This window comes from Arachis ipaensis, chromosome B01 (genome assembly GCF_000816755.2).
Source record: "Arachis ipaensis cultivar K30076 chromosome B01, Araip1.1, whole genome shotgun sequence".
NCBI classification, from domain to species: domain Eukaryota; kingdom Viridiplantae; phylum Streptophyta; class Magnoliopsida; order Fabales; family Fabaceae; genus Arachis; species Arachis ipaensis.
This window is the reverse complement of record NC_029785.2, coordinates 89,686,138-89,699,942: the sequence shown is the minus strand read 5'-3', so window position 1 is coordinate 89,699,942 and position 13,805 is coordinate 89,686,138.

The following is a 13,805-nucleotide window of genomic DNA, read 5'->3' as shown; positions in this document are numbered from 1 at the left end:
AATTGATCAGAAGGTGTCCTTCTGGTATGCTTTCAGAATGGAGCATCATATGCATATTCTATGATGGTCTGTCTGAACTGTCCAAGCTGTCATTGGACAACTCTACAGGTGGATCTCTTCATCTGAAGAAGACGCCTGAAGAAGCTCAGGAACTAATTGAAATGGTTGCAAATAACCAATTCATGTATACTTCTGAAAGAAATCCTGTGAATAATAGGACAACTCAGAAGAAAGGAGTTCTTGAAATTGATACTCTGAATGCCATATTGGCTCAGAACAAAATATTGACTCAGGAAGTCAATATGATTTCTCAGAGTCTGAATGGATTGCAAGCTGCATCCAACAGTACTAAAGAAGCATCTTCTGAAGAAGAAGCTTATGATCCTAAGAACCCTGCAATGGTAGAGGTGAATTACATGGGAGAACCCTATGGAAACACCTATAATCCTTCATGGAGAAATCATCCAAATTTCTCATGGAAGGACCAACAGAAGCCTCAACAAGGCTTCAACAATAATGGTGGAAGAAATAGGTTTAGCAATAGCAAGCCTTTTCCATCATCTTCTCAGCAACATACAGAGAATTTTGAACAGAGCCATTTTGGCCTGGCAACCGTAGTCTCTGATCTATCCAAGATCACACTAAGTTTCATGAATGAAACAAGGTCCTCCCTTAGAAATTTGGAGGCACAAGTGGGTCAGCTGAGTAAGAAGATTACTGAAACTCCTCCCAGTACTCTCCCAAGCAATACAGAAGAAAATCCCAAGAGAGAGTGCAAGGCCATAACCATAACCAACATGGCCGAACCTAGAGAGAGTGAGGAGGACGTGAGTCCCAGTGAGAAAAGCCTCATGGGACGTCCTCTGGACAGAAAGGAGTTTCCCTTTGAGGAACCAAAGGAATCTGAGGCTCATACAGAGATCATAGGGATTCCATTGGATCTCCTTCTGCCATTCATGAGCTCTGATGAATATTCTTTCTCTGAAGAGGATGAAGACATCACTGAAGAGCAAGTTGCTAAGTATCTAGGAGCAATCATGAAGTTGAATGCCAGGTTATTTGGTAATGAGACTTGGAAGGATGAACCCCCCTTGTTCACCAATGAATTGAATGCATTAATGAGGCAGACATTACCTCAGAAGAAACCGGATCCCAGAAAATTCTTCATACCTTGTACCATAGGCACCATGACCTTTGAGAAGGATCTATGTGACCTAGGGTCAGGGATAAACCTCATGCCCCTCTCTGTAATGGAGAAACTGGGGATCTTTGAGGTACAAGCTACAAGAATCTCACTAGAGATGGCAGACAAATCAATGAAACAGGCTTATGGACTAGCAGAGGATGTGCTAGTGAAGGTTGAAGGCCTTTACATCCCTGCTGATTTCATAATCCTAGACACTGGAAAGGATGAGGATGAATCCATCATCCTTGGTAGAACCTTTCTAGCCACAGCAAAAGCTGTGATTGATGTTGATAGAGGAGAGTTGGTCCTTAAGTTGAATAAGGACTACCTTGTATTCAACACTCAAGGTTCTCCTTCTGTAACCATGGAGAGGAAGCATGAAAAGCTTCTCTCAATACAGAGTCAAACAAAACCCCCACATTCAAACTCTAAGTTTGGTGTTGAGAGGCCACAACCAAACTCTAAGTTTGGTGTTGAGAGGCCCCAACCCTGCTCTGATTATCTGTGAGGCTCCATGAGAGCTCACTATCAAGCTATTGACATTAAAGAAGCGCTTATTGGAAGGCAACCCAATGATATTTAATTATATATATTTATTTTTTCATTGTTATTTTATGTTTTCTGTAGGTTGATGATCATGTGAAGTCACAAAAACAACTGAAAAATCAAAAACAGAATGAAAACCAGCATTAAAAATAGCTCACCCTGGAGGAAGAGCTTACTAGCGTTTAAACACCAGTAAGAAGCATCAGACTGGCGTTTAACGCCAGAAAGAAGCATCAAGCTGGCGTTAAACGCCAGAAACAAGCACCAGACTGGCATTAAACACCAGAAACAAGCACCAAGTTGGCGTTTAATGCCAAGAAAGGGAGAAAAGCTGGCGTTCAACGCCAGAAACAAGCAGCAGTCTGGTGTTAAATGCCAGGATTGCACTCTAATGGTATTTTACATGCCTAAATAGAGCAGGGATGATAAGTCCTTGACCCCTCAGGATCTGTGGACCCCACAGGATCCCCACCTACCTCAACTCACACCTTTTCATAACACTTTTCCTAAATACCCTTTACCAATCACCTCCACTCTTCCCCAAAAATCCCACCTACCTCCAATTCAAAATCCTTTCCCTCCCAAACCCAACCCTATTACACGAAACCTAACCCTCCCCCCACCCCTATATAAACCCCTCAACTCTACCTCATTTTCACACATTACAAACACTTCTTTTCCCCTTGGCCGAATACACACTATACACGAAACCTATCCCTCCCCCCACCCCTATATAAACCCCTCACCACTCCTTCATTTTCACACATTATAACCACTACTTCTACCCCTTGGCCGAACCACATATCTCCCTCCATCTCCTCCAATTTCTTCTTCTTCTACTACTTTCTTTCTTCTTTTGCTCGAGGACGAGCAAACCTTTTAAGTTTGGTGTGGTAAAAGCGTTGCTTTTTGTTTTTCCATAACCATTTATGGCAGCTAAGGCCGGAGAAACCTCTAGAAAGAGGAAAGGGAAGGCAAAAGCTTCCACCTCCGAGTCATGGAAGATGGAGATATTCATCTCAAAGGTCCATCAAGACCACTTCTATGAAGTTGTGGCCAAGTCATTTGTACCCTATGCAATTCAGCTGGAATTGTCATAGAGGAAGATATCCTCATTGAAGGAGACAAGCCCATCACTAAAAAGAGGATGGAGCAAACAAGAGAGCCCACTCATGGACCTCAACAAGAGCATGAGAAATTTCCTCATCATGAAATCCCTGAGATGTCTCAAGGGATGCACTTTCCTCCACAATACTATTGGGAGGAAATTAGCACCTTCCTAGGAGAATTAAGTTCCAACATGGGACAACTAACGGTGGAGCACCAAGAGCATTCCATCCTCCTCCATGAAATTAGAAAGGATCAAAGAGCTATAAGAGAGGAGCAACAAAGGCTAGGAAGAGACATTGAGGAGCTAACGCACTCCATAAGATCTTCAAGAGGAAGAACTAGCCGCCATCACTAAGGCGGACCCGTTCTTTAATTTCCTTGTTCTTTATTTTTCCGTTTTTCGTTTACTATGCTTTATGTTTATTTATGTTTGTGTCTTTATTACATGATCATTAGTTTTTAAGTGTCTATGTCTTAAAGCTATGAATGTCCTATGAATCCATCACCTTTCTTAAATGAAAAATGTTTTAATTACAAAAGAACAAGAAGTACATGAATTTTAAATTCATCCTTGAAATTTGTTTAATTATTTTGATGTGGTGACAATACTTTTTGTTTTCTGAATGAATGCTTGAACAGTGCATATGTATTTTGAATTTGTTGTTTATGAATGTTAAAATTGTTGGCTCTTGAAAGAATAATGAAAAAGGAGAAATGTTATTGATAATCTGAAAAATCATAAAATTGATTCTTGAAGCAAGAAAAAGCAGTGAAGAACAAAGCTTGCGAAAAAAAAAGAAAGAAAAAGAAAAAGCAAGCAGAAAAAGCCAAAAGCTCTTTAAACCAAAAGGCAAGAGCAAAAAGCCAATAACCCTTTAAACTAAAAGGCAAGGGTAAAAGGATCCAAGGCTTTGAGCATTAATGGATAGGAGGGCCTAAAGGAATAAAATCCTGGCCTAAGCGGCTAAACAAAGCTGTCCCTAACCATGTGCTTGTGGCGTGAAGGTGTCAAGTAAAGAGCTTAAGACTGAGCAGTTAAAGTTATAATCCAAAGCAAAAAGAGTGTGCTTAAGAACCCTTGACACCTCTAATTGGGGACTCTAGCAAAGCTGAGTCACAATCTAAAAAGGTTCACCCAGTTATGTGTCTGTGGCATTTATGTATCCGGTGGTAATACTGGACAACAAAATGCTTAGAGCCACGGCCAAGACTCGTAAAGTAGCTGTGTTCAAGAATCAACATACTGAACTAGGAGAATCAATAACACTATCAGAATTCTGAGTTCCTATAGATGCCAATCATTCTGAACTTCAAAGGATAGAGTGAGATGCCAAAACTATTCAGAGGCAAAAAGCTACTAGTCCTGCTCATCTAATTGGAACTAAGTTTTATTGATATTTTTGAATTTATAGTATATTCTCTTCTTTTTATCCTATTTGATTTTCAGTTGCTTGGGGACAAGAAACAATTTAAGTTTGGTGTTGTGATGAGCGGATAATTTATACGCTTTTTGGCATTGTTTTTAGGTAGTTTTTAGTATAATTTAGTTATTTTTACTATGTTTTTATTATTTTTATGCAAAATTCACATTTCTGGACTTTAATATAAGTTTGTGTATTTTTCTATGATTTCAGGTATTTTCTGGCGAAAATTGAGGGACTTGAGCAAAAATCTGATTCAGAGGCTGAAAAAGGACTGCAGATGCTGTTGGATTCTGACCTCCCTGCACCCGAAGTGGATTTTCTGGAGCTACAGAAACTCAATTGGGGTGGTCTGAATTGCGTTGGAAAGTAGATATCCAGGGCTTTCCAGCAATATATAATAGTCCATACTTTGCTCATGTTTTGACGACTCAAACTGGCGTTCAAATGCCAACTTCCTGCCCTATTCTGAAGTTAAACGCCAAAACAGGTTACAAACCAGAGTTAAACGCCACAAACAGGCTGCAACCTGGCGTTTAACTCCAAGAGAAATCTCTACACATGTAAAGCTCAATGCTCAGCCCAAGCACACACCAAGTGGGCCCCGGAAGTGGATTTCTGCATCATTTACTCATTTTTGTAAACCCTAGTTACTAGTTTAGTATAAAAACTACTTTTAGTGATTTATTTCACATCTTTGGATCATTTTTTAGATCTTTGGACGTTTAGTCCTTAGACCTATCTTTAGATCATTTTTGAGACTATCTTTGTATCACTTTTGATCTCTTGATCAGTTTTATGCTATCATAGATCATTGTACACGTTTGGAGGCTGGCCTCACGGCCATGCCTAGACCTTTCACTTATGTAGTTTCAACGGTGGAGTTTCTACACCCCATAGACTAAGGTGTGGAGTTCTACTATTCCTTATGAATTAATGCAAAGTACTATTGTTTTTCTATTCAACTCAAGCTTATTCTTATTCTAAGATATTCATTCGCACACAAGAATATGATGAATGTGATGATCAAGTGACACTCATCACCATTCTCACTTATGAATGCATGCCTGACAAACACTTTCGTTCTACATGAAAACAAGCTTGAATTCATATCTCTTAGCCTCCTGGTTCACGATCAGAGTCTTCGTGGTATAGGCTAGAATTATTGGCGGCCATTCCTGAGATCTGAAAAGTCTAAACCTTGTCTGTGGTATTCTGAGTAGGATCTGGGAAGGGATGACTGTGACGAGCTTTAAACTCGCGAGTGTTGGGCGTAGTGACAGACGTAAAAGGATCAATGGATCCTATTCCAACATGAGTGAGAAGCGACAGATGATTAGCCGTGTGGTGACAGCGCATTTGGACCATTTTCACTGAGAGGACGGACGGTAGCCATTGACAACGGTGATCCCCCAACATACAGCTTGCCATGGAAATGAGTATGAATGATTGAATGAAGACAGTAGGAAGCAGAGGTTCAGAAGGAACAAAGCATCTTCATACGCTTATCTGAAATCCCACCAATGAATTATATAAGTATTTCTATCTTATTTTATATTTTATTTATATTTTAATTCTCAAAAATTCATAACCATTTGAATCTGCCTGACTGAGATTTACAAGATGACCATAGCTTGCTTCAAGCCGACAATCTCCATGGGATCGACCCTTACTCACGTAAGGATTATTACTTGGATGACCCAGTGCACTTGCTGGTTAGTTGTGCGAAGTTGTGAAGAAGAAGTGAGATTACGATTGTGTATACCAAGTTGTTGACGCCATTGATATCACAATTTCATGCACCAATAGCTTTGATAGCATTCAACTTAAACTCATCCTCATTGACTCTCAGGGTTACCTCCCCTTTTTGGACGTCAATGAGGGTTCGTCCAGTTGCTAGGAAAGGTCTTCCTCGAATGAGAGTTGCACTCTTGTGCTCCTCCATTTCCAGCACTACAAAGTCAGTGGGAAAGGCAAATGGCCTAACCTTGACAATCATGTCCTCAATTACGCCTGATGGAATTTTAATGGAGCCATCAGCAAGTTGGAGACATATTCGGGTTGGTTTGACTTCTTCAGTCAAACCAAGCTTTCTGATAGTGGTTGCAGGTATCAGGTTGATACTTGCCCCAAGATCACATAAAGCTGTCTTGGTACAAGCATCCTCTAATGTGCATGGTATCATGAAGGTTCTGGGATCTTTAAGCTTCTCTGGTAAGCTTTTTAAAATGAATGTACTACATTCTTCAGTGAGAAAAACTTTTTCAGTCTCCCTCCAATCCTTCTTATGATTTAAGATCTCTTTCATGAACTTAGCATAAGAGGGTATTTGCTCAAGTGCCTTTGCAAACGGAATCTTTATTTCAAGAGTCCTGAGATAGTCTACAAAGTGGGCAAATTGTTTATCCTGTTCTGCTTGGCGGAGTTTCTGAGGATAAGGCATCTTGGCTTTATATTCTTCAACCTTAGTTGCTGCAGGTTTATTTCCTACAGAAGTGGTTAGAGATGCTTGCTTAAGGGGGTTGTTATCAGCACTTGCAGGTGTCTGATCCCTCATTGGCGTTTGAACGCCAGAATTGGGTACTTTTTGGGCGTTCAACGCCAGATTGCCACCCTTTTCTGGCGTTTGAACGCCAGAATTGGCCATCCACTGGGCGTTCAACGCCAACTTCTGACCCTTTTCTGGCGTTTGAACGCCAGAATCATTCCTCTCTGGGCTCTTATTGTCCTCAGAGGGATTTTGGGCAGTAGTTTGGTCATCCTCTGTTAGATGTTCCTTTCTTGGCTTCTTGTTGCTTTGAGTTGAGACATTCAATGTCTTTCCACTCTTTAAATGAACAGCTTGGCATTCTTCTGTTATCTGTTTAGATAACTGCTGTCTTGTCTGATTCAATTATTTTTCCATATTCTGGTTAGCATCTTTGGTTTCTTGTAGCATCTCTTTAAATTTTGCTAACTATTTTGTTACAGAAAATAGTTGCTGATTGAGTTCAGCAATTTGTTCTAGAGGACTAAGTTCAGTGGATGCTGCCTCAGCCTCTTCTTTCATGGAGATCTCACCACTTGAGTACAGGTGCTGATTTCTGGCAACTGTATCAATGAGCTCTTGAGCCTCTTCAATTGTCTTTCTCATATGTATAGATCCACCAGCTGAGTGGTCTAGAGACATCTGGGCCTTTTATGTAAGCCCATAGTAAAAGATGTCTAACTGCACCCATTCTGAAAATATTTCAGAGGGTATTTCCTTAGCATCTCTCTGTACCTCTCCCAGGCATTATAAAGAGATTCATTATCCTCTTGTTTAAAGCCTTGGATGTCCAGCCTTAGGTGTGTCATCCTTTTTGGAGGAAAATATTGATTCAGGAATTTGTCTGATAACTGTTTCCATGTTCTTATGCTTGCTGTGGGTTGGTTATTTAACCACCTCTTAGCTTGATCTTTTACAGTAAATGGAAACAGTAATAATCTATAGACATCCTGATCTACTTTCTTATCACGTACTGTGTCAGCATTTTGTAAGAACTGTGCCAGAAACTCAGTAGGTTCTTCTTGTGGAAGACCGTGATACTGGCAATTTTGCTGCACCATGATAATGAGCTGAGGGTTTGGCTCAAAATTGCTGGCTCTGAAGGGGGGTATACAGATACTACTCCCATATGAAGCAGTAGTGGGGTTAGCATATGACCCCAGAATCCTTCTGGACTGTTCATTTCCACTTGGGTCCATGATGGATAAAGGGAGATGATGTGGATTGTAAATAAAAATTTTATTTCCTTTTTTTTTAAATTAAAGAAATTAAAATAAAGTAAATAAAAAAAATGATGCAAGTTTCAAAAATTAAGAAAAGAAAAAGAAATAAAAGAAATTAGAAAACTAAATTAATTAATTAATTAAAAAGATTTGAAAATTTTTTGGTGTGGATTTTCGAAAAAAATGAGGAGAGAGAAAGTGGTTAGGAAGTTTTGAAAAAGATTTAAAAAGATAAATTTCTAAAATTGAAATTTTGACTTGACTAACAAGAAACTACCAAATTTAAAAAATTTTGACTAAGTCAACTTAAGGAATTCGAAAATGATGAGTAAATAAAGGAAAAGATATTTTCTTTTGAATTTAATGAGGAAAGAGAAAAACAATAAAATGACACCAAACTTAGAATTTTTAGATCAAAACAAAGAAAACAAACAAGAAAACTTTGAATGTCAAGATGAACACCAAGAACACTTTGAAGATTAAGATGAACACCAAGAACAAATTTTGAAAATTTTTAAGGAAGTAAGGACACAAAAAATACCAAACTTAAAAATTTTTTATACTTTGGACACTAATAATTCGAAAATGTATAAGATAAACAACAAAAGACACCAAACAAGAAAATTTAAAGATCAAATAAGGAAAATTATCAAGAACAATTTGAAGATCAAGAAAGAACTAAGAAGATGTAATTAAAAATATGAAGAAAAAAAAAACATGCAATTCGAAAAATTGAAGGAAAATAAAAACATGCAATTGACACCAAACTTAAAACATGAAACTATACTCAAACAGAAGACTCAATTATTAGTTTATTAGTTTTTATTTATTTATTAAAAATTTTCGAAAAAAATTAGAAAAATAAAACAAGAGTTTTAAAATTTTAACAAAAACAATAATAAAAGACTCAAGGAAAAATTGAAGATTAATAAAGAAAAATAAGATTTTTGAAAAGAAAATAAAAGACTCAAATTTAGTGACTCTAAACCAAAAAAGATAAATTTTTCCTAATCTAAGCAACAAGATGAACCGTCAGTTGTCCAAACTCGAACAATCCCCGGCAACGGCGCCAAAAACTTAGTGCACGGAATTGCAATCACACCTTTGCAACTGCGCACAACTAACCAGCAAGTGTAATGGGCCGTCCAAGTAATACCTTACGTGAGTAAGGGTCAATCCCACGGAGATTGCCGGCTTGAAGCAAGCTATGGTTATCTTGTAAATCCTAGTCAGGAGATTAATGATAAAAATGATTTTGTTTATGAAAAGTTGAGATAGAACGAGAGTGGTTGTCAAGCACGCGTTCATAAAGTTGAGAATGATGATGAGTGTCACGGATCATCATATTCTTTATATTGAAGTACGAGTGAGTATCTTTGAACAGAATCAAGCGTGATCGAAAAGAAAATAATAGTAATTGCATTAATCCATTGAGACACAGTAGAGCTCCTCACCCCCACCTATAGAGTTTAGAGACTCATGCTGTAAAAGATACAATATGAGATGTAAAATATCATCCGTCCCCCAAAATGAATCTCTAAAAGTAGTTTTTATACTAAACTAGTAACTTAGGTTTACAGAAAATGAGTAACTAAGTGCAGAGAGTGCAGAAATCTACTTCCGGAGCCTACTTGGTGTGTGCTTGGGCTGAGCATTGAGCTTTACACGTGCATAGGCCTTTTCTGGAGTTAAACGCCAGCTTGGATGCCATTTTGGGCGTTTAACTCCACTTCTGGCGTTTTACGCTAGAAAAAGGTCTCTGGCTGGCGTTGAACGCCAGTTTGGGCCATCAAATCTCGGGCAAAGTATGGACTATTATATATTGCTGGAAAGCCCAAGATGTCTAATTTCCAACGCAAGTAAGAGCGTGCCAATTGGGCTTCTTTAGCTCCAGAAAATCCACTTCGAGTGTAGGAGGGTCAGAATCCAATAGCATTTGTAGTCCTTTCTCAGCCTCTGAATCAGATTTTTGCTCAGGTCCCTCAATTTCAGTCAGAAAAGACCTGAAATTATAGAAAAACACACAAACTCATAGTAAAGTCCAGAAATGTGATTTTTGCATAAAAACTAATAAAAATATAATAAAAAGTAACTAAAACATACTAAAAACTATGTAAAAACAATGCCAAAAAGCATATAAATTATCCGCTCATCACTCACCATATCAATCCAAATTTCATTTCAACCAACATAATCAAACATAACCAAAAATCAAATTAATAATACAAAATTGAACTAAAGGAAATCCTCAACCTTCAAAACAACTTCATTCTAAATCAGTTTTGTTTCATAAATCTCATTTCTCACTTAACCAAAATCTTTGAACTAACTTCAAAATCATTTCAAGTTTAAACCTCTTTCAAAAGACTAAAAAATTATTTATTCTTAAATCAATCACTTTAAATTAGGATTTATTAATTAATCTCCACGGCAGAATCTCAAGACTTTAGGGGGTGATAACTAATCTCATTTTTAACCAAACTTACAAAATTTTCCCAAAAATCAAAATCTCAAATAGACAAAAGCATTTATCATTAATCATAATAACTTTGTAGGCTAATGAGCCAATCCTCCATAAATCCTCAATTTTAATTTAAAGCATTCCCACGGTCTTCAACCGTCATCTCAAAGTTAAATGAGTTAAATCATAAACCAATTTGTCAAATTGACGAAATCATAGAATTCATTACTTTAAATTCATTAAAATTATTAAATCATAACTTCTTAATTTGAATCACTCAAATAAACTCACTTTTGATTTAACCAAGTTTTCCCAAAACGATTTCTAGCTTCACTTTTAACTTTAAGACATTTTCAAAAAGTCTCGAAATCCATTTCATTTTCACCAAGAAAAATTCAAATATTTTAAATCCTCTAAAACTTCTCAAAACAAAATGCTTCAATCAAATTAACCATTTCTAACTTCTTTTTAAGCTCAAAACTTTTTCTCAAAGACTCAAAAAATGTTTAATCTTAAATACCCATTTTTATTTCTTCATTTTTTGCTTAAAGCGTCCCCAAAACATAATTCTTTTCATAGTTAATCAAACCCAAAATAAGTTCATTCTTGTTATCAAATTTCACTTAAAACACTTATAAAAATTTTGGCTGTACCTTCTCTAAAACTCAGACTTTACCACCCTTATGGGTTCTATCAAAACCACATTTCCCAAATCATTCTCCACCATTTTTAATATCAAACCATTTTCAAATATCAAATCACTTCTAATATCAAACTATTTTCATTATCAAATCATTTCCAATTTCAAACCAACTCTGATATTAAATCATTTTCAAATATCAGACCTTTTCCAATCTCAAACCATTTTCAATATCAAATCATTTTCAATCTCAAACCAATTTTGATATCAAATCATTTTCATATATCAAGCCACTTCCAATATCAACCATTTTCAATATTAAATAATTTTCAATAAATCATGAAAATTAATTTAACAAAATCAACCAACAAACCAGAACACCCAGCATACTCAAGCAGTCAATAAATCAATCTAGCAAACAAACCAAAAATCAAGATATTCACAATATTAACATATATACAATAACCAATAACAAGGAACACATTTGCAATTCCCCGGCAATGGCGCCAAAAACTTGACGGAGGATTATTGTCGGTTAGGAATTTTCACTAATTAATCACGTTGCAAGTATAGTTCTAAACCAACAAACAATCCTCAATCAAAGTTTAATTTTCTTGTCACAAGTATAAACCCAATAAAAATAACCGAAGTATTTAAACCTCGGTTCGTCTCTCAAAGGAATTGCAGGGAAGTATGCATATTATTGGTTATAAGAAAATATTTTTGGGGTTTTGGGTTTGATAACAAGAAAATATAAATTGCAAGAAAGTAAAACTAACAACTAAAATGGGTCTTGACAAAGATCAAGAGTCAAGGTTTCCTATCTTGGACCATTGACCACAACATGGTGATTACAAAGGATTAATTCCACTTAGTTATCCTCTAACAATTAAAGAAAATTCAAGTGGACATAATTGGTCCTAGAACTAATTAACAATCCTAAATCACCAATGGAACTGCACGTCAATAATCTCAAGGGACCTAAGTCCTCAATCACAAGCCAAAAGTACCAAAATCTACTCTAAAATCCAACCAAGCATTTTATCAAACACTTGGAAGGCATAAAAGGAAAGCATGGTAAAATGACAAGAAATATAAAATCTAACAACTACCAATTGCAAGAAAACAATAACTAACAATTAAAGAAAGCAACAATAAACATAGAAAACATAAATTGCATTAATAGAAATAAAAAAAGTAATAAGAGTTCATAAACGTGAAAATAACAAACTAAAGAAAATAAAAAATAAAACTAAGAGAGCAAAGATGTAAGAACAAGGAAAAACAATGAAAACCAAATCAAGATAAGAAATAAAACCTAAATCTAAGAGAGATTAACCTAAATCTAACCTAATTCTAGAGAGAAGGGAGAGCTTCTCTCTCTAGAAATCTATTCTAAAACATGGTAAAAACCAAACTATGACTACTTCCTTTATTCCCTTCCAATTCTTGAGTTCAAAAGCATCAGAAATGAGTTGGATTTGGGCCTCCTTGAGCTCAGAAATTGCCCCCAGTGTATTCCTTTAATGAGGTCATGTGACCAGTGTCACACGTACGCATGAGTGACATGTGCACGTCGCTTAGAAAATTTCTCTATCACGCGTACGCATAGATGACACGTGCGCGTGGCCTTGAATCCACCAAATCCTCATTTCTTCATGAATCCTCTACTTTGCATACTTTTCTTTTCACTTCTTCCACCCAATCCTTGCCTTTATGATCCTAAAACCACTTAACAAACATATCAAGGCATCGAATGGAATTAAAGTGAATTAAAATTAGCAATTTAAAGGCCTAAAAAGCATGTTTTAACCATTAAGAATAATTAGGAGAAATTCATGAAACCATGCTATTTTAGTGAATAAATGGGAGAAAAGTTGACAAAATCCACCAAATTCAATATAAAATAAACCATAAAATTGTGGTTTATCAACCTCCCCACACTTAAACATTAGCATGTCCTCATGCTAAACTCAAGAGAGACAAAAGGGATAATCAATTTATTCAATGCAAACTATCTAAATGCAAACTACCTACACGTAATCTATCTAAATGTAATGCATGCAACTACTTGGTCAAAATGAATCAATTCCCAAGAATACATATATGAACATAAGGGCTAAAGCAAGCTCAATCAAATCAAATCTACAATTGAATTGAGTTATTAAAAAGAATTTACAAACTTGCAAGATAAGAAATAATAACCGGTGGAAACATAGATTTTGAGCAATCGAACCCTCACCGGATGTGTATCCGCTCTAGTTGCTCAAGTGTATAGGGTTTATTCACTCAATTCTCCTCTAATCATGCTTTCCAAGATTTATTTTTCATCTAACAATCAACAATTATTCAATGCATGCATACAAATATCATGAGGACTTTTCCAAAGGTTGTAATGGGGTTAGGGTAAAGGTAAGGATACATATGGTCAAGTGAGCTTGAAATTTGAATCTTTGATTAACCTAAGCTCTCATCTAACACACATAACAACCTATACAATTCAAAGGCAAAACCTAACTCTCTATTCTTCACTTTTCCACACACTCATGCATTCTTTTCATTTCATATCACATATGTATTTTCATTATTACTTAACTTTGGGGCATTTTGTCCCCTTTTTATTGCTTTCTTTTTTTCTTTTTTTCTTTTTTCTTTTTATTTTTAATTTTTTTCTCATCATTTTTTTTCAAA